This window comes from Pinus tabuliformis, chromosome 1_2, assembly GCF_031772625.1.
Source record: "Pinus tabuliformis cultivar Carrire ecotype Pingquan chromosome 1_2, CPIR1, whole genome shotgun sequence".
Taxonomy (NCBI): Eukaryota; Viridiplantae; Streptophyta; class Pinopsida; order Pinales; family Pinaceae; genus Pinus; species Pinus tabuliformis.
Window position 1 is genome coordinate 1,345,655,514 of NC_142298.1, and position 21,585 is coordinate 1,345,677,098.

Here is a 21,585-nt window from a genome sequence, read left to right on the forward strand (position 1 = left end):
GTCTTGTTCTTTTGTTGTCATATGATGTATGTTATCTATATCAACTTTGTTGTACTCCTCTTTTAAAATTGGTTCAATATACCTTTCTCCTTCTGATGGATCCAAGGGAACGATCACTCACATATTGTTTCTTTCAAATATCATTTGCCTCTTCTTTAAGTTGATTATAGCCATGTTGGAAAATTCCCAATCCAGTCCAAGTAATGCAGGATAGGGGTTACTGTCATCCACAATTTCTATTCATTCAAATCAATAGTAGTGTGCACCCCTTCAATGTCCATTGTAATGCTTGATAATATTCCTAGCGGAACAATATTTTGTTGATTCACCATTCTTAGTTGAATAGGTGACCATTGCAACTTCGGTTTACCCATTAAATGCCATGTTTCCTTTGTTAGGTCATTAGCTTCAGATCTCGGATTTAAAATAACTTGGTCCATGTCATATTCTCCTATTTGTGCATTAAGCCTCATTTCCTTTCCAGTTCTCTTCTGCCTATGTAAATTGTTAACTTTGGGCACCTCACTCCCCGATGCTTCTTTAGATGTACATGAATTTATCAATTCCTTATGTCCTTCTACAATGCTTTGATCTCCCAACAATTTCATGCAAGTTTGAAGAAAACATTTTAAAGTATCTACTTTATATGTTGCATCTTGTTCTTATATTGTTTGAGCTACTTTATGTCAAAGATGATACACTCCAACTATTCTTTTGATTATGTTGCGCACTAGATGTCGAAGCTCTTGCATCCATAAAGCTTTGCTTCGCTTCCATAAAGACTTCTTTTTCCTTTTGAATATCAAACACGGGGTCTTTTTCAGTAGTCTTTCTAACCCATGTAGCTTCAGCTTCCTTCTTTCCATCTACTTTATCATTTCCAGTCGCAACTCCACTCCTTACAATATTAATGTGAGATTCATTGGTCCTTGGCTCCGTAGTCTTCATTTGAATGTTCTATGTCAACTATTTATTTTTCTTTTCTTTCTTTTTTTCCATAAGTAACGAACACTCCTCAATTACATGATCAAATGATTTGCAATACTTACATGTCATAGTAGGATTATGACAATCTCTTGCAAAGTGACCTGCCTAGCCGCAGTTGTAACAAGTAATTTTTCCACAACCTCGACTAGCTTCACCACCTCAACCTCTTCCTTGATAACCACCTCGACCACTACATTGTCCATGTTCCTCATGTCCATTTTCTTCATCTTGCATTTTATATGCATTAGTACTGTGTTCCATAATTAGTTCATAAGCTCGACAGTTTTTCTCATCATGCCTACTGATTTGCAGAATTTGCAATATAATTTTCTTGGAGTCTGAACATAATTCTATAATAGGTAGCAATATTCTGCATGATGTTCACCTCTAGTTTTATATATCTCACACCATAAGCTGGACCCAAGATTCAAAGGATTCAGAGCTCCACTAGCCATGTAGTTTCTGAAAAGAGGGCATTGTTCTTTATAATGGCCTCCTGATTTAAACTTTGCACACCACACTTCTTCTCTGGCTTCCTTACTTTTCTTCATATCTTGTATCTGCAGAATAAAATTTTCCAATTGACTCTAGATTTTTTGCATACCTATATTGGTATCCCCTGTAGGCGAAGCTTCTAATTTCATCACAAGTTCTAAAGCTTCGGCTTGAGTTTCTATATTTTGTTGTGACAAAGGAAATCTTATATGTGGAAGTAGCACAGTTATAAACCATTCTTTATGTTGTTGTGGAGCTATTTCGAAGCTCACTGAATCCAATAATATCTTGAAACTTTGATCAAATTCCCAAATGGACTTAGTAGGCCTCTATTTGATTTATTTTAACTCTGTGATACACTACGACTAGGAATTCGGGTTCTTAAATTCTTTTACTAGCACTATTTTAATGTTTGCAAATGATCTGATTTGATTGCTCGAATACTTCATGTACCATGTCAGCACTCGATCTCATAATGTTGTGACAAGTTGTGATTTATTTATAGTTTTTTCATGGACCCGCTTCATTATCCATACTGCTTCACATAAGAACCATAACTGCTCTTGATCCTCTGATCCAGTCCCTTTAAATATAGGTAGCTTAATATCATCAACCATAATTATTCTTAGAGGGGAAGGGGGAGGGGGAGGGTGAGGGGGATTCGTAAGGGGAGGGGGATGGGGAAACCCAAAAGCACCCTGATTACTACTTGATTATGGCTTCGATGAACTTTCAGGATGGAAAGGTGAATACTGAGGAGTTACTTCAGGATTCTTAAGATGGTTTTCTTCACTTTCAAACTCACTTAACAGAGGGATATAGTCAACTTCTATAAAATTATTTGGATCTTGGCCACAAGATATATTTCTATTGTCTATTCTATATCTTTTTCCACTTCGCATTGTTCTAGTTTCTTCTTTAGATTTTCTTCCAAACATAAGTAACTAACAATTTGTGTGCATTCATAAAATCCCTTTTTCACACAAAAGCATTTTAATCCAGAGTTTTAGAGATCTCAAGAACTTACCTTGTGGTCCTTTGAAAAAATTATATTCTGCTTTGCTATAGGACACAATCGAGTCTACCACGAACTCAGTAATGAATCCTTGCAAGATGTTGTCAATCCAGAAATCAGCAGCTCTTGAGATCCTATTGTCAGTGTTCTTGAGTCATTGTATCAGTTAGAAGTCCACTCCTTAGGTTCGTCTCATTTAAAACAATCCTTTCTCTCGGTCAACCTTTATATCCACTAATATATCTCCACATGGAATGAACCGAAGAATATTTCGTATTGATCTTCAAAAATATATTTCTTCAACCACCTTTCAGTTGACAGATGAGGGATTTTATTCTCTTTTTCTGCAAATTCTTGTTCCTTCTGTTCTACCCACTCTTGGATTTTTTTCTTCGACAAATGCCACTTAAACATATCCCTCAAACAGATCTTGGTCCTAGAAACATATCCATTTGTTGGCTTAGGTTGGGCTGACCCAAGTTCGAATTTTACTGCACACCAAAAAAATCCTCAATCACTAGCCCTTTTGGTAACGACCTGCAAGCAAGTCGCAGTCTCACCCGAAGTGACTATGGGGGGTTGCAAAACCAAGTTTATGTAGCCTTTAAGGATACTGCGGTGTGGCAATTTGTATTTTCTTATGCTTTAATACTTATAAACTACTTCGCACTCGATATGACTTCGCAGAATTTCATTCATCACTTGAATATATAATAAAAACCCATAAACTTCACAGTACTAAACTAAAATGTAGATAATAAGAAAAACACATGAAGACACATATTTTACTGTTGTTCATCCCAATGTGGGATTACTTCCACAAGAATTGTTGCTTATAATAGAGAATTTGGTACAACAAATAATTCTTCACCTGCGCACAGAGCTGCAAGTTGTATGCACACTAAGATTTGCACACTAAGCTGCAGATGGTATACGCATTAAGCTGCAGACCCAAGCCTCCGCACACTTATCTATGGAGCCTCACCCCTTTCTTCGAAGTGCAAATCAGAAAGATACAACCATAAAAATAGATCTCAATGTAACCTACCTTCCTTCTTTATTAATCATCCCCATATATACTATTACATTGAGGGATTGCATCGCTACATTACCATGGACCCAATACCATGGTTTCCAAAATACAGGGGACTATGGTCCAAAACCATTCATATTTTACAATAGTATATGCTTTTACAAAAGGGGAGGGGCTTCGCCGCGAAGACCTTATACTGCATTGTGAATTTTCTTGTGTGGTCCTTGTTGTGCTCCACTGCTCTACTGCGCAGTACACTTTGTACTCTGCAACATCATTTCTACTGCTTTCTCCACAAAATTTGGATTCCTTGCCCAAAATCTAGCCAATTTGGGTTGCGCCTAATAAGATGCACCCTCCTTGAGAGCACTCCTTCAACCCGAAGAGATGTGCCCTCCTTGAGAACACTCCATTGACCCGAAGAGATACACCCTCCTTGAGAGCACTCCTTCAACCCGAAGATATGCGCCCTCACTTGAGAGTACTCCTTCAATCCAAAGATATGTACCCTCCTTGAGGGCACTCCTTCGACTTGAAATAATGTGCCCTCTTTCTTTCCCTTGAGCACACATCAGACTTGGGAAGCCCAAAGCCTTCCCCTTCATCCTTTGGACTTGCACCATGTGCCTTGCGTTGATTTTCTCCATCTCTTGAGCACATGAGTGCATTTCAAAGCCATGAATCCTTTCCCCTTCAGCCCTTTAGCCTTTAAAAGTGCCCATGATCCCAGAAGCCCCTTTGACCCTTTTGAGTGCACCAAAAATCCATAAACAAAAACTATGTATAAAACATGGTATATTAGGATATTTTCAAGCTGATAGTTTCTCGTCATGGGGTACTGCAGAAAAAGGTATTCTAGGGACCTCATGGCAAGCACACATCAGGAAGATTGAGTAAAGAGGATAAATAAAGGAAGCATGAAAAGAACCAAGAATACACTTGAAACTTGATGATCAAAGCACCCCAAAGACTTCAATATTGAAGACCCTTTGGAGGGTGAAAGTGCCACGATTTGAAGATAAACAAAGAGCAAATACAGAGTGGCAGTCATGTCACCATTAGAGAAAATCACTGCCATTAATCACTATCAGTCCCAGTCATCAAAGATAGTGACATGTCCAGTCTCATCATATGATGATGTGGAGGTCATGATGTAGTATTGTAATCATTGTAAAAGGAAAATACACAGAAGTCCAAGAGTCATATGTGGAACATGAAGAGTCACGTAATCATTTACGAAAAATATGGTATAGAAGTCCAAAATTCATTTAGAAGTTAAAGAATTGTTTAGAAGTCCAAACGACGCACTAGGAGTCTAAGAGTCATGGGGGTTGTTGTAACATATTTTGACACACTGAAAATTAAAAAATTTCAGTGTGAAATTGCCTTTTCTTCTGAGTTAAATACTGAGGGCATATATAAATTTTATGCTTTCAGATGATTTTTTTTTATATATAATTTTAATTTTTAAATAAATTATTTTTAATAAAAATATATAAGTTTATATTTTTTATTAAAACATTAATTTTATGTTTAAGTGGGCCAAGCCTTAGTTGCCAACCCCACCAAATCCCATTCCATTTAATTACCAGGACCCATAGCTGTCACCTTCGCCTTCGAAATCATGACCCCACCACCATTTCTGCTCATGTGTTAAACACCCATCACCTCGCCTCTCATCCCGCACACCCTTCCATCATCTGATGGCCCACGGCCCTTTTCGGCCCTCATTCGCTGTCCAAAATTTATCAACGGGGGGAGAGGGGGTCCGAAATAGGAAGTTTCCCAAACCAACATCATAAACAACCTTTTCCACATTTTAGTGTTTTGGGACTTAAAATCCTGAAACCATTTACCGCCTTGACTTACTCCCAAACGCAGTTTGCATCTATTCCATTATCGCCACTTCTATGTCATCGTCCACCTCTGCTCTCCTATCCGTTGCATTCATTCCACTTCATTTGCCACATCATCCATCTGCTGCCCTTCATCCAATAAAACTTCACCATGTTAGTTGCCTGTTGCGCCACAACGCTCCCATTCCATTGCCTGTCTCATGGTCATTGAAACTATGTTTTTCCTATACACCGCATTGATTTAAAACATGGTTTCTGAACCCATGAGAATGTATTTTCAGAAACTGAAAGATTTTTTTTCTTACAATATCCTTATTAACAAAAACCTCTCCCAGTTTTGTAACAGCTCTTATGGTTTGGGAGATTTTAAAGAAACTTTGAAGACATATGTTCCCGAATTTTTCCTTTTTAGTCATATTTTTGCAGAACATATTATGGCCAATAAAAGATGATTATTGAGAAACTGAAGGAGGTTTATGTTCCTAATATACTAAAGTAAAATAACCTACTTCAGATTTTACACCGCTATTACATAATCAAAGATACAAGTACACCTTCGCAGCTTATTTTTCGAACTGTGTAAATTCCTTTTTAGACATATTTTTGCAGAAATTATTGTGAACAGTTGAAGTTTGATTGTTGGAATTATGTTTCAGGAATGGCTATATATGTTACAGATGTTGTACTTGATGGCAACTCCCGTGGCAAGGCTCTCAATTTGTTGAAAATTAAGAAGGACGCAGGAAAGCAGTTCAGAAGCTGCGTACCCGCAGGTACACCATGCAGGGACTGCGTCCAGAGACGCAGGCCAGCCATTCAGGAGGTGCGTCCACCCAGTGCACACATTTCAAGGCAGAGAAAAGCTCACGTGGGGGTTTCTTGTGTTTTACTCTTGGTATCTAGCCGATGGTATTGTGTTATTATGGTGTCGGCTCGTGGTATTGTTCCATGATTTGAGGAGGAGCTTGCCTATATAAAGCAAAGGAGATCATTTGGTTTAAGCATGGTTTTTGGTTGAATATCTTATGAGGGCTAGATTTGGTCTAGATCTAAACAAGGCGAATCTACTGATGGACCAAGATCTCTTCGGCGCATGTTCAGATCTGTAGATCTGACTGTCTGGGTTTGCTTCTGAAGTCTTGAAAGCCTGGAGACGCAGGTGCAGTAAGGGTTCAGGTGCGCCGGGACGCAGGCACAAAAGGGTTCAGGTGCGCCAGGACGCAGCCGCAGAAGGGTTCAGGTGCGCCGGGACGCAGGCGCAGAAGGATTCAGGTGCGCCGGGACGCAGGCGCAGAAGGGTTCAAGTGCGCCGGGACGCAGGCAGTTCAATAGACTCAGAGCGAGGGACGCAGGCTAGCAGTTGAGCAGGGTGCGTCCGGGACGCAGGCTAGCAGTTGAGCAGGGTGAGTCCGGGAAGCAGGCTAGCAGTTGAGCAGGGTGAGTCCGGGAAGCAGGCTAGCAGTTGAGCAGGGTGAGTCTGGGAAGCACGCTAGCAATGGAGCAGGGTGCTTCCTTCTCTTAAAATCTTTGTTTATCATTGTTGTGTTCTGGGTTTGGTCCTATTACTGTTGATCTGGTTACTACAGTTGATTGGGTGATTCTCTCATACTTGATGATCAATTGATGCTTATGGATCCAGTTTGAAAATTTATGAAAAGTGGTCCTTGTAAGAAAAGAAGTAGGGGGTTGTAGCTCCCTTCCAGGAGAGACTGGAAAACGAGAGAGAGTTGTAGCTCTCTGCAGGTTGCAGCCTGCGTACTGGTAAAGGACTGCACCAGTACAAAACCATTGTAAAAGGAGTTTCTAATTTGAAAGAAGATAGAGACATATTGCAGCAGGTGGTTTTCACCCACATTGGGTTTCCACCTTACATCTTGTGTTCTTTGGTGTGACTATCTGTTTTCTTTTGTTCATGCTCATTATTTTATGGTACTGACATGCAAAGATAATTCAAAGAACAAATAAAGAAGATTTATTAAAAGTATCATATAATACTGATTCACCCCCCCTCTCAGCATTATTTCCAACAATTGGTATCGGAGCAGGTCCTTCAGAGAAGCTTGAGCGCTTGAAGGTAGATCGTTCATCATGAGCAACTACGAGAGAGAAGCATCAATCAGGCCACCGGTTTTTGATGGGACAAACTTCAATTATTGGAATGTAAGAGTTACTGCATATCTTCAATCTCTTGGTACAGAAGTTTGGGACATTGTAGAAACAGGCTATGCTTTTCCTTCAGCTACTCCTACAGATCCAGCTGAGAAAAAGAAGTATGAAACAAATGCAAAAGCAGTCAGTACTCTGTTAGGATGTATATCCCAAACGGAATTCATGAAGGTAATGCACTACAAATCCGCAAAAGAAATATGGGACAAAATTGTCACAAGCTATGAAGGAGATGAACAGGTAAAGCGTGCTAAACTTCAAACTCTCAGGATTCAGTATGAGACTCTCAAGATGTATAATGATGAAAGTGTGGCTAACTATTTTCTTCGGGTAGATGAGATTGTTAATTGTATGAAAAATTTGGGTGAAGAAATAAGAGAGGCTATAGTGGTTGAAAAGGTTCTAAGATCTTTGTCTCCCAAGTTTGAATCTAAAGTATCTGCTATAGAAGAAAAGGAAAATCTACGAATTCTTACTATGTCTCAGCTACATGGAATTCTAACTGCTTATGAAATGAGAAAGGGAGGTCCTTCAGACAGAAGAGAAGCTGCTTTCAAGGCATCAGGCAAAGGAGATTATTATGAAGCAAGCCACGTTCCAGAAGAAGAGGAAGAAGAATCAAATTTTGTCAGAAATCTTCAAAGGGGTTCTGGAAGGTTCAGAGGTAAGTTACCATTTAAATGCTTTGCCTGTGGAAGAGTAGGTCATTATGCTGCAAAATGTCCTTATAAAGATAAAGGAAAAGAACCTGCCAGATGGAACAAGAAACAGAACGCAAATAAGAAAAGCTACTACACTCATGAAGATAGTGATGGTCTATCAAACAGTGATGAAGATGAACAAGGTAATGAATATAAGTTGTTAATGGCATTTGAAGATGATGATTATATGGATGCTGTAGATGTGGATAACCTTTATGATGAAATTACTAGACTCAAGAGATGTATAGAAGAAAAGAACATGATCATTGATACTCTGCAATTTCAAATTGATGAAAAGGAAAAACATCTTGAAAAATTAGAAGGTGAAATTGTTGGTCTTAGAAAAGAGATTGAGAAAACAAAAGCTATTAATCTCAAGTTTGTCAAAGGATCTGAAACTTTGGATGAGATTATCAATGTGCAGCGGTCTCCTCTAAATAAGACAGGTCTGGGCTATAATGGAGAAACTTCTCAAGCATCCACCTCAAAAAGTTATCTTGATGCAGCAAGAAGAAATGAGCAAAAGAACAATGAAGATCAACAGGTAAAGCAGGAACGAATTACAAACAGAAACTATAACTATCAAGGGCAATCCTTCTTAAGGGTGAACAAAAGCTACAACCAGCCACAGGTAAAATCTTCTCAAATTGGTTCAAGAATAGATGAAAATAGAAACTACAATCAGTTGGCTGGTAGATTCAATAACCGCAGAAGTTTCTTCAATGGACAATGTTTTTCTTGCCATAACTTTGGTCACAAAGCAACTCAATGTGTTGCATATAAAACGATCATGACTAGAGAAGCTCAAAAGCAAAGAAGTATGACAGGGATTACAAAGAGGACCTATAACAACTTTTCGGTTCTTGAAAATGAAGTTGAATGTTCTATTTGCAATAACTTTGGTCATGAAGACTCTGAATGCAGGAGCAGGTTTCAGCAGAAAAAGGAACAAGCCTCAAGCACCAAAACATGGAGAATAAAGGAACCTCAAACAGAAAGATGTGGGATAGCATTTTAGGCAGAGGGACAGGAAAATCTATGGTACATTGACAGTGGATGTTCGAAGCATATGATAGGTGATAAAGAAAAACTCGAGTCTTATTCTGCTCTAGAAAAGGGAAAGAAAGTCTCTTTTGGAAATGATACTCCTGCAACTATAAAAGGAAAGGGCATTGCTCAGTTAAAAGAAAAGGTCAAGGCTGGAAATGTTTTGTATGTTGATGGATTGAAGCATAATCTTCTAAGTGTCAGCCAGATGTGTGATCAAAGAACCGAGGTTATATTCAGATCAAATGGATGTCTTGTTCGTGATCTTGATACAGGTAAAACAGTGATCAAAGGTAAAAGAACTCCAAATAATCTGTACATATTTGAAGAAGGACAACAACAATGCTATCTGAGCAAGGATGATGAGCACTGGTTATGGCATCGGAGGTTGGGACATCTAAGCTTTTCACAAATAAGGAAAGCATGCAAATATCAGGCAATTCGTGATCTTCCAGATATCAAAATTCCTGACAACACCATATGCAAATCATGTCAGTTTGGAAAACAAACCAGAACTAACTTTCCAGAGAAAGAAGGATCAGCTAGCATGCCTCTTGAGCTAGTACATACAGATACATGTGGTCCTTTCAGGGAAAGAACACCTCGAGGAGAAGAATACTTGATATTATTCATTGACGATTTCTCCAGGTTTGTCTGGTTAGGACTTATGAAGCACAAAGATGAAGCATTCGAAAAATTCAAATCCTTCAAAGCCTTGGTTGAAAATCAATCAGGTCACAAAATTAAGTGCCTCAGATCTGATAGAGGTGGGGAATTTACTTCAAATGAATTTTTTGATTTTTGTGAAGAACATGGGATAAGAAGAGAATTCTCTACAGCAAGAACTCCTCAGCAAAATGGAGTTGTGGAAAGGATGAACAGAACAATCCAACAAATGGCTCGTGCTATGCTTGATGAGTCAGGAACTCCCGCAACCTTCTGGGGTGAAGCTGCACATGCTGTGGTTGTTATTCTCAACAAAACAAATGTCCGGGTGAACAGCACTCAAACTCCTCATGAGCTCTGGAGTGGTAGGACTCCTTCGATAAAGCACTTCAAAATCTTTGGGAGCAAATGCTATATCAAGAATACAGATGAGCAGCTTGGCAAACTTGAACCTAGAGCAGATGAAGGCATTCTTCTTGGTTACTCTCCACATAGCAAAGCATACAAATGCTACAATAAAAGACTTGGCAGAATTGTTGACAGCATTGATGTAGTGGTTGATGAAAAGGGATACATTCCTAGGCAAGTACATCATGAAGACATCGAAGAAGATGAAGGCTACCCCCAACGACAGAATGATGAAGAAGAAGAACCTCAAGAAGAAGAACCAGAGGAGCAAACAAGAATAGAAGAAAAGACTCCATCCAGATATGTTCAGAAGAATCATCCAGAATCTCAGATTATGGGGCAGAAAGAAGCAGGTGTACAAACAAGAAGAACAGTTGCAGAAGCTTCAAGCTATTTGGCATTACTCTCCTCTACTGAACCACAAAATGTGAAAGAGGCATGCAAAGATGAATGTTGGGTGAAAGCAATGGATGAAGAACTTGAGCAGATCGAAAAGAACAACACTTGGGAGCTGGTTCCTAGACCAAAAGATAAGAATGTTATCGGAACAAAATGGGTCTTCAAAAATAAATTGAATGAAAATGGAGAAGTAATTAGAAACAAAGCCAGAATTGTTTGTAAAGGGTATGCGCAGCAAGAAGGAATAGACTTTGAAGAAACCTTTGCTCCTGTTGCAAGACTTGAGGCCATCCGAATGTTCCTTGCTCTCTCAAGTTTTCAAAACTTCAAAGTATTTCAAATGGACGTGAAATCAGCCTTTCTGAATGGAGACTTGGAAGAAGAAGTGTACATTGAACAGCCAGATGGATTCATTCTTGGAAATGATCCAAATCTTGTATACAGATTGAAAAAGGCTCTCTATGGTCTCAAACAAGCTCCAAGGGCTTGGTACTACCATTTGGACAAATATCTTCATCAACAAGGCTTTTCAAAAGGATCAGCAGATAGCAATCTTTATATAAAAGTTGAAAATGACAAATTGCTAATACTTGTTGTATATGTAGATGACATTATTTTTGGGAGCAATGAAGAAGCTATGAGTCAAAACTTTGCCTCTGTCATGCAGAAAGAATTTGAAATGTCCCTGCTAGGAGAACTGACATATTTCCTTGGTTTGCAAATCCAACAAAAAGAAGGAGGAATCTTTTTATCTCAAACCAAGTATCTCAAACAGATTTTGAAGAAATATGGTATGGAAGATGCAAAACCCGTATGTACACCCATGGTCACAGGATGTAGCCTCAGTGCAAATGATGAATCTGCAGCAGTACATCAACCAACCTATAGATCTATGATTGGAAGTTTACTTTATTTGACAGGTACCCGACCAGACATCATGCATGCAGTTGGAATAGTTGGAAGATTTCAGGCAAATCCGAAAGAGACTCATCTTCAGGCAGTGAAGAGAATTTTCAAATATCTTCAAGGGACTCAAAATTATGGCTTATGGTATCCTAGAGATACAGATCTTACACTTCATGCTTATACAGATGCAGATTGGGCCGGAAGCGTGGATGACAGGAAAAGCACAAGTGGTGGTGCGTTCTTTATGGGTTCCAGACTGGTATCTTGGTTCAGCAAGAAACAGAGTTCAATTGCCTTGTCTACAGCTGAAGCGAAATATGTTGCTGCTGCATCTTGTTGCACCCAACTCCTTTGGATGATGCAGACTTTGCAGGATTTTCAAATCACTTGTACACCACCAATCCCCATCTTATGTGACAACACAAGTGCAATCAGTATCTCAAAGAATCCTGTTATGCATTCAAAAACCAAGCACATACCAATCAAGTACCATTTTCTCCGAGAACAAGTACTTGAACAGAAGGTCAAGTTGGAGTATGTTCCTTCTAAGGAACAAGTTGCTGATATTTTCACCAAACCATTGCCCAGGGACACTTTTGAATACCTCAGGCAAAAGCTGGGGGTTGTTGATGCATCATCTTATTGTTGAACCTTTTCTGATTGATGGTACAGGTTCAGGGGGAGCATATAATGCATTGTTGGCATTATGGAGGATGGTCAGAAGGAGATCTTGGAAATAGCTGCAATATGTCTCTATCTCTTTCATGGAGGATTATGGTTCTTTGTTTGCAGACCTGGTTTAGGGGGAGCATACCCTGTGCCCTTGATGTCAAAGGGGGAGAATGAAGCAAAGATTGTGAGGTTGCCATCAAGTCCAAAGGGGGAGATTGTTGGCATTATGTTTCAGGAATGGCTATATATGTTACAGATGTTGTACCTGATGGCAACTCCCGTGGCAAGGCTCTCAATTTGTTGAAAATTAAGAAGGACGCAGGAAAGCAGTTCAGAAGGTGCGTACCCGCAGGTACACCATGCAAGGACTGCGTCCAGAGATGCAGGCCAGCCATTCAGGAGGTGCGTCCACCCAGTGCACACATTTCAAGGCAGAGAAAAGCTCACGTGGGGGTTTCTTGTGTTTTACTCTTGGTATCTAGCCGACGGTATTGTGTTATTATGGTGTCGGCTCGTGGTATTGTTCCATGATTTGAGGAGGAGCTTGCCTATATAAAGCAAAGGAGATCATTTGGTTTAAGCATGGTTTTTGGTTGAATATCTTATGAGGGCTAGATTTGGTCTAGATCTAAACAAGGCGAATCTACTGATGGACCAAGATCTCTTCGGCGCATGTTCAGATCTGTAGATCTGACTGTCTGGGTTTGCTTCTGAAGTCTTGAAAGCCCGGAGACGCAGGTGCAGTAAGGGTTCAGGTGCGCCGGGACTCAGGCACATAAGGGTTCAGGTGCGCCGGGACGCAGCCTCATAAGGGTTCAGGTGCGCCGGGACGCAGGCGCAGAAGGGTTCAGGTGCACCGGGACGCAGGCGCAGAAGGGTTCAGGTGCGCCGGGACGCAGGCAGTTCAATAGACTCAGAGCGAGGGACGCAGGCTAGCAGTTGAGCAGGGTGCGTCCGGGACGCAGGCTAGCAGTTGAGCAGGGTGAGTCCGGGAAGCAGGCTAGCAGTTGAGCAGGGTGAGTCCGGGAAGCAGGCTAGCAGTTGAGCAGGGTGAGTTCGGGAAGCACGCTAGCAATGGAGCAGGGTGCTTCCTTCTCTTAAAATCTTTGTTTATCATTGTTGTGTTCTGGGTTTGGTCCTATTACTGTTGATCTGGATACTACAGTTGATTGGGTGATTCTCTCATACTTGATGATCAATTGATGCTTATGGATCCAGTTTGAAAATTTATGAAAAGTGGTCCTTGTAAGAAAAGAAGTAGGGGGTTGTAGCTCCCTTCCAGGAGAGACTGGAAAACGAGAGAGAGCTGTAGCTCTCTGCAGGTTGCAGCCTGCGTACTGGTAAAGGACTGCACCAGTACAAAACCATTGTAAAAGGAGTTTCTAATTTGAAAGAAGATAGAGACATATTGCAGCAGGTGGTTTTCACCCACATTGGGTTTCCACCTTACATCTTGTGTTCTTTGGTGTGACTATCTGTTTTCTTTTGTTCATGCTCATTATTTTATGGTACTGACATGCAAAGATAATTCAAAGAACAAATAAAGAAGATTTATTAAAAGTATCATATAATACTGATTCACCCCCCCTCTCAGCATTATTTCCAACAATTGGTATCGGAGCAGGTCCTTCAGAGAAGCTTGAGCGCTTGAAGGTAGATCGTTCATCATGAGCAACTACGAGAGAGAAGCATCAATCAGGCCACCGGTTTTTGATGGGACAAACTTCAATTATTGGAAGGTAAGAGTTACTACATATCTTCAATCTCTTGGTACAGAAGTTTGGGACATTGTAGAAACAGGCTATGCTTTTCCTTCAGCTACTCCTACAGATCCAGCTGAGAAAAAGAAGTATGAAACAAATGCAAAAGCAGTCAGTACTCTGTTAGGATGTATATCCCAAACGGAATTCATGAAGGTAATGCACTACAAATCCGCAAAAGAAATATGGGACAAAATTGTCACAAGCTATGAAGGAGATGAACAGGTAAAGCGTGCTAAACTTCAAACTCTCAGGATTCAGTATGAGACTCTCAAGATGTATAATGATGAAAGTGTGGCTAACTATTTTCTTCGGGTAGATGAGATTGTTAATTGTATGAAAAATTTGGGTGAAGAAATAAGAGAGGCTATAGTGGTTGAAAAGGTTCTAAGATCTTTGTCTCCCAAGTTTGAATCTAAAGTATCTGCTATAGAAGAAAAGGAAAATCTACGAATTCTTACTATGTCTCAGCTACATGGAATTCTAACTGCTTATGAAATGAGAAAGGGAGGTCCTTCGGACAGAAGAGAAGCTGCTTTCAAGGCATCAGGCAAAGGAGATTATTATGAAGCAAGCCACGTTCCAGAAGAAGAGGAAGAAGAATCAAATTTTGTCAGAAATCTTCAAAGGGGTTCTGGAAGGTTCAGAGGTAAGTTACCATTTAAATGCTTTGCCTGTGGAAGAGTAGGTCATTATGCTGCAAAATGTCCTTATAAAGATAAAGGAAAAGAACCTGCCAGATGGAACAAGAAACAGAACGCAAATAAGAAAAGCTACTACACTCATGAAGATAGTGATGGTCTATCAAACAGTGATGAAGATGAACAAGGTAATGAATATAAGTTGTTAATGGCATTTGAAGATGATGATTATATGGATGCTGTAGATGTGGATAACCTTTATGATGAAATTACTAGACTCAAGAGATGTATAGAAGAAAAGAACATGATCATTGATACTCTACAATTTCAAATTGATGAAAAGGAAAAACATCTTGAAAAATTAGAAGGTGAAATTGTTGGTCTTAGAAAAGAGATTGAGAAAACAAAAGCTATTAATCTCAAGTTTGTCAAAGGATCTGAAACTTTGGATGAGATTATCAATGTGCAGCGGTCTCCTCTAAATAAGACAGGTCTGGGCTATAATGGAGAAACTTCTCAAGCATCCACCTCAAAAAGTTATCTTGATGCAGCAAGAAGAAATGAGCAAAAGAACAATGAAGATCAACGGTAAAGCAGGAACGAATTACAAACAGAAACTATAACTATCAAGGGCAATCCTTCTTAAGGGTGAACAAAAGCTACAACCAGCCACAGGTAAAATCTTCTCAAATTGGTTCAAGAATAGATGAAAATAGAAACTACAATCAGTTGGCTGGTAGATTCAATAACCGCAGAAGTTTCTTCAATGGACAATGTTTTTCTTGCCATAACTTTGGTCACAAAGCAACTCAATGTGTTGCATATAAAACGATCATGACTAGAGAAGCTCAAAAGCAAAGAAGTATGACAGGGATTACAAAGAGGACCTATAACAACTTTTCGGTTCTTGAAAATGAAGTTGAATGTTCTATTTGCAATAACTTTGGTCATGAAGACTCTGAATGCAGGAGCAGGTTTCAGCAGAAAAAGGAACAAGCCTCAAGCACCAAAACATGGAGAATAAAGGAACCTCAAACAGAAAGATGTGGGATAGCATTTTATGCAGAGGGACAGGAAAATCTATGGTACATTGACAGTGGATGTTCGAAGCATATGATAGGTGATAAAGAAAAACTCGAGTCTTATTCTGCTCTAGAAAAGGGAAAGAAAGTCTCTTTTGGAAATGATACTCCTGCAACTATAAAAGGAAAGGGCATTGCTCAGTTAAAAGAAAAGGTCAAGGCTGGAAATGTTTTGTATGTTGATGGATTGAAGCATAATCTTCTAAGTGTCAGCCAGATGTGTGATCAAAGAACCGAGGTTATATTCAGATCAAATGGATGTCTTGTTCGTGATCTTGATACAGGTAAAACAGTGATCAAAGGTAAAAGAACTCCAAATAATCTGTACATATTTGAAGAAGGACAACAACAATGCTATCTGAGCAAGGATGATGAGCACTGGTTATGGCATCGGAGGTTGGGACATCTAAGCTTTTCACAAATAAGGAAAGCATGCAAATATCAGGCAGTTCATGATCTTCCAGATATCAAAATTCCTGACAACACCATATGCAAATCATGTCAGTTTGGAAAACAAACCAGAACTAACTTTCCAGAGAAAGAAGGATCAGCTAGCATGCCTCTTGAGCTAGTACATACAGATACATGTGGTCCTTTCAGGAAAAGAACACCTCGAGGAGAAGAATACTTGATATTATTCATTGACGATTTCTCCAGGTTTGTCTGGTTAGGACTTATGAAGCACAAAGATGAAGCATTCGAAAAATTCAAATCCTTCAAAGCCTTGGTTGAAAATCAATCAGGTCACAAAATTAAGTGCCTCAGATCTGATAGAGGTGGGGAATTTACTTCAAATGAATTTTTCGATTTTTGTGAAGAACATGGGATAAGAAGAGAATTCTCTACAGCAAGAACTCCTCAGCAAAATGGAGTTGTGGAAAGGATGAACAGAACAATCCAACAAATGGCTCGTGCTATGCTTGATGAGTCAGGAACTCCCGCAACCTTCTGGGGTGAAGCTGCACATGCTGTGGTTGTTATTCTCAACAAAACAAATGTCCGGGTGAACAGCACTCAAACTCCTCATGAGCTCTGGAGTGGTAGGACTCCTTCGGTAAAGCACTTCAAAATCTTTGGGAGCAAATGCTATATCAAGAATACAGATGAGCAGCTTGGCAAACTTGAACCTAGAGCAGATGAAGGCATTCTTCTTGGTTACTCTCCACATAGCAAAGCATACAAATGCTACAATAAAAGACTTGGCAGAATTGTTGACAGCATTGATGTAGTGGTTGATGAAAAGGGATACATTCCTAGGCAAGTACATCATGAAGACATCGAAGAAGATGAAGGCTACCCCCAATGACAGAATGATGAAGAAGAAGAACCTCAAGAAGAACCTCAAGAAGAAGAACCAAAGGAGCAAACAAGAATAGAAGAAAAGACTCCATCCAGATATGTTCAGAAGAATCATCCAGAATCTCAGATTATGGGGCAGAAAGAAGCAGGTGTACAAACAAGAAGAACAGTTGCAGAAGCTTCAAGCTATTTGGCATTACTCTCCTCTACTGAACCACAAAATGTGAAAGAGGCATGCAAAGATGAATGTTGGGTGAAAGCAATGGATGAAGAACTTGAGCAGATCAAAAAGAACAACACTTGGGAGCTGGTTCCTAGACCAAAAGATAAGAATGTTATCGGAACAAAATGGGTCTTCAAAAATAAATTGAATGAAAATGGAGAAGTAATTAGAAACAAAGCCAGAATTGTTTGTAAAGGGTATGCGCAGCAAGAAGGAATAGACTTTGAAGAAACCTTTGCTCCTGTTGCAAGACTTGAGGCTATCCGAATGTTCCTTGCTCTCTCAAGTTTTCAAAACTTCAAAGTATTTCAAATGGACGTGAAATCAGCCTTTCTGAATGGAGACTTGGAAGAAGAAGTGTACATTGAACAGCCAGATGGATTCATTCTTGGAAATGATCCAAATCTTGTATGCAGATTGAAAAAGGCTCTCTATGGTCTCAAACAAGCTCCAAGGGCTTGGTACTACCGTTTGGACAAATATCTTCATCAACAAGGCTTTTCAAAAGGATCAGCAGATAGCAATCTTTATATAAAAGTTGAAAATGACAAATTGCTAATACTTGTTGTATATGTAGATGACATTATTTTTGGGAGCAATGAAGAAGCTATGAGTCAAAACTTTGCCTCTGTCATGCAGAAAGAATTTGAAATGTCCCTGCTAGGAGAACTGACATATTTCCTTGGTTTGCAAATCCAACAAAAAGAAGGAGGAATCTTTTTATCTCAAACCAAGTATCTCAAACAGATTTTGAAGAAATATGGTATGGAAGATGCAAAACCCGTATGTACACCCATGGTCACAGGATGTAGCCTCAGTGCAAATGATGAATCTGCAGCAGTACATCAACCAACCTACAGATCTATGATTGGAAGTTTACTTTATTTGACAGGTACCCGACCAGACATCATGCATGCAGTTGGAATAGTTGGAAGATTTCAGGCAAATCCGAAAGAGATTCATCTTCAGGCAGTGAAGAGAATTTTCAAATATCTTCAAGGGACTCAAAATTATGGCTTATGGTATCCTAGAGATACAGATCTTACACTTCATGCTTATACAGATGCAGATTGGGCCGGAAGCGTGGATGACAGGAAAAGCACAAGTGGTGGTGCGTTCTTTATGGGTTCCAGACTGGTATCTTGGTTCAGCAAGAAACAGAGTTCAATTGCCTTGTCTACAGCTAAAGCGGAATATGTTGCTGCTGCATCTTGTTGCACCCAACTCCTTTGGATGATGCAGACTTTGCAGGATTTTCAAATCACTTGTACACCACCAATCCCCATCTTATGTGACAACACAAGTGCAATCAGTATCTCAAAGAATCCTGTTATGCATTCAAAAACCAAGCACATACCAATCAAGTACCATTTTCTCCGAGAACAAGTACTTGAACAGAAGGTCAAGTTGGAGTATGTTCCTTCTAAGGAACAAGTTGCTGATATTTTCACCAAACCATTGCCCAGGGACACTTTTGAATACCTCAGGCAAAAGCTGGGGGTTGTTGATGCATCATCTTATTGTTGAACCTTTTCTGATTGATGGTACAGGTTCAGGGGGAGCATATAATGCATTGTTGGCATTATGGAGGATGGTCAGAAGGAGATCTTGGAAATAGCTGCAATATGTCTCTATCTCTTTCATGGAGGATTATGGTTCTTTGTTTGCAGACCTGGTTCAGGGGGAGCATACCCTTTGCCCTTGATGTCAAAGGGGGAGAATGAAGCAAATATTGTGAGGTTGCCATCAAGTCCAAAGGGGGAGATTGTTGGCATTATGTTTCAGGAATGGCTATATATGTTACAGATGTTGTACTTGATGGCAACTCCCGTGGCAAGGCTCTCAATTTGTTGAAAATTAAGAAGGACGCAGGAAAGCAGTTCAGAAGCTGCGTACCCGCAGGTACACCATGCAAGGACTGCGTCCAGAGACGCAGGCCAGCCATTCAGGAGGTGCGTCCACCCAGTGCACACATTTCAAGGCAGAGAAAAGCTCACGTGGGGGTTTCTTGTGTTTTACTCTTGGTATCTAGCCGACGGTATTGTGTTATTATGGTGTCGGCTCGTGGTATTGTTCCATGATTTGAGGAGGAGCTTGCCTATATAAAGCAAAGGAGATCATTTGGTTTAAGCATGGTTTTTGGTTGAATATCTTATGAGGGCTAGATTTGGTCTAGATCTAAACAAGGCGAATCTACTGATGGACCAAGATCTCTTCGACGCATGTTCAGATCTGTAGATCTGACTGTCTGGGCTTGCTTCTGAAGTCTTGAAAGCCCAGAGACGCAGGTGCAGTAAGGGTTCAAGTGCGCCGGGACGCAGGCACAGAAGGGTTCAGGTGCGCCGGGACGCAGCCTCAGAAGGGTTCAGGTGCGCCGGGACGCAGGCGCAGAAGGGTTCAGGTGCACCGGGACGCAGGCGCAGAAGGGTTCAGGTGCGCCGGGACGCAGGCAGTTCAATAGACTCAGAGCGAGGGACGCAGGCTAGCAGTTGAGCAGGGTGCGTCCAGGACGCAGGCTAGCAGTTGAGCAGGGTGAGTCCGGGAAGCAGGCTAGCAGTTGAGCAGGGTGAGTCCGGGAAGCAGGCTAGCAGTTGAGCAGGGTGAGTCCGGGAAGCAGGCTAGCAATGGAGCAGGGTGCTTCCTTCTCTTAAAATCTTTGTTTATCATTGTTGTGTTCTGGGTTTGGTCCTATTACTGTTGATCTGGTTACTACAGTTGATTGGGTGATTCTCTCATACTTGATGATCAATTGATGCTTATGGATCCAGTTTGAAAATTTATGAAAAGTGGTCCTTGTAAGAAAAGAAGTAGGGGGTTGTAGCTCCCTTCCAGGAGAGACTGGAAAACGAGAGAGAGTTGTAGCTCTCTGCAGGTTGCAGCCTGCGTACTGGTAAAGGACTGCACCAGTACAAAACCATTGTAAAAGGAGTTTCTAATTTGAAAGAAGATAGAGACATATTGCAGTAGGTGGTTTTCACCCACATTGGGTTTCCACCTTACATCTTGTGTTCTTTGGTGTGACTATCTGTTTTCTTTTGTTCATGCTCATTATTTTATGGTACTGACATGCAAAGATAATTCAAAGAACAAATAAAGAAGATTTATTAAAAGTATCATATAATACTGATTCACCCCCCCTCTCAGCATTATTTCCAACAATTGGTATCGGAGCAGGTCCTTCAGAGAAGCTTGAGCGCTTGAAGGTAGATCGTTCATCATGAGCAACTACGAGAGAGAAGCATCAATCAGGCCACCGGTTTTTGATGGGACAAACTTCAATTATTGGAAGGTAAGAGTTACTGCATATCTTCAATCTCTTGGTACAGAAGTTTGGGACATTGTAGAAACGGGCTATGCTTTTCCTTCAGCTACTCCTACAGATCCAGCTGAGAAAAAGAAGTATGAAACAAATGCAAAAGCAGTCAGTACTCTGTTAGGATGTATATCCCAAACAGAATTCATGAAGGTAATGCACTACAAATCCGCAAAAGAAATATGGGACAAAATTGTCACAAGCTATGAAGGAGATGAACAGGTAAAGCGTGCTAAACTTCAAACTCTCAGGATTCAGTATGAGACTCTCAAGATGTATAATGATGAAAGTGTGGCTAACTATTTTCTTCGGGTAGATGAGATTGTTAATTGTATGAAAAATTTGGGTGAAGAAATAAGAGAGGCTATAGTGGTTGAAAAGGTTCTAAGATCTTTGTCTCCCAAGTTTGAATCTAAAGTATCTGCTATAGAAGAAAAGGAAAATCTACGAATTCTTACTATGTCTCAGCTACATGGAATTCTAACTGCTTATGAAATGAGAAAGGGAGGTCCTTCAGACAGAAGAGAAGCTGCTTTCAAGGCATCAGGCAAAGGAGATTATTATGAAGCAAGCCACATTCCAGAAGAAGAGGAAGAAGAATCAAATTTTGTCAGAAATCTTCAAAGGGGTTCTGGAAGGTTCAGAGGTAAGTTACCATTTAAATGCTTTGCCTGTGGAAGAGTAGGTCATTATGCTGCAAAATGTCCTTATAAAGATAAAGGAAAAGAACCTGCCAGATGGAACAAGAAACAGAACGCAAATAAGAAAAGCTACTACACTCATGAAGATAGTGATGGTCTATCAAACAGTGATGAAGATGAACAAGGTAATGAATATAAGTTGTTAATGGCATTTGAAGATGATGATTATATGGATGCTGTAGATGTGGATAACCTTTATGATGAAATTACTAGAC